Source organism: Triticum dicoccoides, chromosome 3B, assembly GCF_002162155.2.
Source record: "Triticum dicoccoides isolate Atlit2015 ecotype Zavitan chromosome 3B, WEW_v2.0, whole genome shotgun sequence".
Lineage (NCBI taxonomy): Eukaryota > Viridiplantae > Streptophyta > Magnoliopsida > Poales > Poaceae > Triticum > Triticum dicoccoides.
In genome coordinates, this window is record NC_041385.1 from 693,126,457 (window position 1) to 693,131,002 (window position 4,546).

The following is a 4,546-nucleotide window of genomic DNA, read 5'->3' on the forward strand; positions in this document are numbered from 1 at the left end:
TTTGAAAGTTTCAATTTTGACATGTACGCTATAATAATACTCGAATTTCAAAAGTAGGAAAACCGGAGGGAATCACCTTTTGTCATACTGTAAATCGCGAGGCCCGGGAACCCAAGTGTGCCCCCAAGGGAGGATATGTTGACGATGCTACCTCCTCCAGCGATGGATGCCCTGAGGAGCAAGGGGTGCGTGATTTGGCTCAGGTGGAAGCACGACTCTAGGTTGGTCGCCATGAGGTGCGTGTACTCCTCTGATGTGCACTCCACAACCGCCTTGGCAACAGCCTGTGCCGCGTTGTTCACCTGCATACATACAGTAGGAGTGGTCAGCCTTGTAAACCCATATGAACCTCTTTGGATTGGGTGGAATTTTAGAGCCAATTTGCAGTCTCTTGACGACGGCCATGATCTCAATAATCTGAACCGATGAACTCTGGAGATCTCAGAAAGATGACTAAGTCCAAGTCCTCAAAGTCATTACTCATTTTGTCCCATAATGTAAGAAGTTTTTTATGACACTGAGATGAACAGAGTAGTTAAAAAAAGGAAGTAGCCACCAATATGTCGAGCTTGCCGTCGAAGACTTGCTTGACCGTCTCCGCTAACGGAAGCCCGACCCACGCGACTACTAAAGGAGGCGAGCGACTCGGCATTGAGATCCGGAGGATCACGGACGAATCGGCGGCTGCTACTTTCCCTTACCGAACCCTAGTTCTTCCTGTTTCCCCATTCGAGCGCCGCTCCTTGTAATCGATCTGTACCAAGCTACTACTTCAGAGAGCAATACCTAGATCGAATACTGCTATCTTATCATCTGGTATCAGAGACGCCAGCCACCACTCCTCGCCGCTCCGCTCCGTCCTAGCGCATCTCATCGAGACGCGCGGCCTCCGCCAAGCTCGCGACGCCATGGATCCCGGAGTCTCCCTGGATTTCACCATGATGTCATCCACATAAGCATGAACATTGCGCCCAATTTGATCGTGGAGACAGTTCTGTACACATCGCTGATAAGTCGCCTGGGCACTCTTGAGCCCAAATGGCATAGATACATAGCAGAAGGCTCCGAGTGATGAAAGCCGTCTTCTCCTGGTCCTTAACTGCCATTTTGATCTGATGATAGCCAGAGTAAGCATCCAAAAAGCTCAATCGCTTGCAACCCACCGTAGCATCAATGATTTGATCAATACGGGGGAGGGCAAAGGGATTAGCCGGACAAGCCTTATTTAAGTCCGTGTAATCCACACACATCCGCCAGGTGCCGTTCTTCTTGAGCACGAGCACCGGGTTAGCTGACCACTCCGGGTGAAAAACTTCAACAATGAATCCAGCCGCTAAGAGCCGGGCGACCTCCTCTCCAATAGCTTTCCGTCTTTCCTCATTAAACCGTCGAAGAAATTGCCTGACCGGCTTATACTTCGGATTAATATTAAGAGTGTGCTCAGCGAGTTCTCTCGGGACGCCCGGCATGTCAGAAGGTTTCCATGCAAAGATGTCCCGGTTCTCACGGATGAACTCGATGAGCGTGCTTTCCTATTTAGGATCCAAGTTGGCATTGATGCTGAACTGCTTAGAAGAGTCGCCTGGAGTAAAGTCAACAAGCTTCGTTTCAGCGGCCGATTTAAACTTCAACGCCGGGTCATGCTCTATAGTTGGCTTCTTCAGAGAGGTCATATCGCCGGGTCAACATTATCTTGATAAAACTTTAGCTCTTCTGCTGCACAAACAGACTCAGCAAAAGCCGCGTCGCCTTCTTCACACTCCAAGGCTACCTTTCGACTCCCATGCACAGTGATGGTGCCCTTGTGACCCGACATCTTGAGCTGCAGATAAACATAACACGGTCGTGCCATGAACTTGGCATAAGTCGGCCGCCCAAATAGAGCATGATATGGACTCTTGATTTTGACCACCTCAAACGTCAATTTCTCAGCCCTGGAATCATATTCTTCTCCAAAGGCCACCTCCAATTCAATCTTACCGACCGGGTATGCCGACTTACCAGGCACCACCCCATGGAAAACGGTGTTGGATGTCCTTAAATTTTTGTCAATCAAACCCATGCATCGAAAGGTCTCGTAATAAAGGATGTTGATACTGCTACCTCCCTCCATGAGTACCTTGGTAAATTTATATCCACCGACCTGAGGCGCCACCACCAAGGCTAACTGACCCGGATTATCAACCCGGGGCGGGTGATCTTCCCTGCTCCATACAATAGGCTGCTCTGACCACCTTAAGTAACGGGGAACTGCCGGCTCAACAGAGTTCACGGCCCTCTTATGAACCTTATGGTCACGCTTGCACAAGCTAGTGGTGAACACATGATACTGCCCACTATTCAGCTGCTTCGGATGGCTTTGATAACCCGACTGCTACTGCTGTTGTCCCCCCTGACAAGGCTGCTGTTGATTATAGCCGCTTTGATTTCCCTGAAAGCCGGAACTTGAACCGCCGCCCGGGCCATGAAAGCCGCCAGCTCCTGAGCCGCCGCCGATCCATGATTGCCATCAAACATGTTGGAATTCTTGAAAGCCTTCATGATCGCGCAATCTTTCCATAAGTGGGTGGCGGGTCGTTCCCGGGTGCCATGTCTCGGGCAAGGCTCATTGAGTAGCTGCTCAAGAGATGGACCTGACCCGCCAGATCGAGGGGGCGGTTTTCCCTTACGTCTCTGATTGTTACCCTGCGCATTGGCATTAGCCACAAACTCCGGGTTACCCTCAGCCTTATGCTTGTTGCCTCCTTGATTCATCGGGTTATGCTGCCGACCCTTTCCATTGTCGTTCTTCTTTCCCTTCCCTGTCTTTTCCTCATCAGACGCGGGATCCTTGGTACTATCAGAGTCGGCGTATTTGACTAAAGCTGCCATTAGCGTACCCATATCATTGCAATCACGCTTAAGGCGCCCCAGTTTCTGTCTTAGCGGCTCAAAGCGGCAATTCTTCTCCAACATGAGGACTGCAGAACTGACATCCATCTTATCAGACGAATGTATTATCTCCTTGACCCGGCGCACCCAATGAGTTGTGGATTCACCCTCCTCCTGCTTACAATTTGTCAAATCCACAATCGACATGGATTGCTTGCAAGTGTCTTTGAAGTTCTGGATGAATCGGGCCTTTAGCTCTGCCCATGAATTAATGGAATTAGGCGGCAAGCCCTTTAACCAAGACTGGGCCGTTCCATCCAACATCATGGCGAAGTACTTAGCCATTGTCGCGTCGCTGACCTCCAACAGCTCCATGGCCATCTCATAACTTTTGATCCACGCTTCGGGCTGTAAGTCGGCCGTGTAATTCGGCACCTTTCGAGGTCCCTTGAAGTCCTTGGGTAGGCGTACATTACGCAGAGCCGGCACCAAACAAGGAACACCGTCGGTCCTTGTAGCCACTCCCACCTCAATGGAAGTCGTCGGTTACTCTGGGAAATCTTGATGAGCCATCTGTTGAGCCGCTAGCTGAGTCGTCCGCTCGTTCTCCTAACGTATTCGGTCTTGTGTCGGGTTATAGCCACCGGGCTGGTTACGGCGCTGGGCGTTGCTTGACAAAGCTTCTGACTCCATGTGCCTGCTGTCACTTGGACTCCGGTTTTGACGAGGTGGTGCTAACCAAGGCGGAGGAGTCGAATGAATCCTGTCCCGACTATAAGAATAAGTCTCTTGCTAAGCCAGGGCCGTCTGGACAAGTTCTATGATCCTCTGGGACTCCACTGCTGTCGGATCATCACCGTCCACTGGGAGAGCCGCCAAACGCGCCGATGCTGCGATTAAGTTCTCCATGGGGCTGGAAAAGTGACCCGGTGGTATTGGTACATAAACGGGCGGAGCCATACTCCCATGAGGAGGTGCCATCTCTCGAGGCTGAGCCAGTCCTCCCGCTCCGGCTGTCATGAACTGATTTGCTTCGGGCGGGTCGCTAGGGCCGGCACCGGGTGTAGCGAAAAGGTTCCGAGGGTTGTAAATCGGAGGCAAACGGGATTGAGTTTTCTGGTGCCTCCTTCTCATCACCTCATTAGATGCGTTCAGGTTCGTCGTAAGCTGGAAAGCCTCTGACTGGAGCTGCTGCGCCCGTGCATCCAAAGCCGCCCGTTCTGTAGCTAACCTGGTGTCCTCAGCTGCCAAGGCCTCCTTGGCCCGAGCTATCTCCTCGCGCACCTGTGCCACCTCCGCGTCATGCTCATCTTGATTTGCAGGAATAACCGTGGCGGTTAACAGGGCCGTAAGCTTATCCATGAGATCCATCAGTATCTGAGTCGGCGGGCGCACAGGGCCTCCTGCCCCGGCCGCTCCTGACCTGGACATTATTGCTGCAGCAGTTGTAGAGTTTTGGCCGGGTTGAGTCCCAGCCATGAAGAATCCTGCCCATCTTGGCGGCTCATAGGGGTCCGTAATACTGGGGCCATCGGAACAGCCCCCAAGCATGCCATCTTGTACTTGATACAGCGAATCTGTTGAACCGGCGGACGAATCACCGTCAGAGAGGACGACCGTCTCACCACCATCTTCAGATCCTTCAGGAAGTTCCTCTCCGTGGATGCAGCCCACG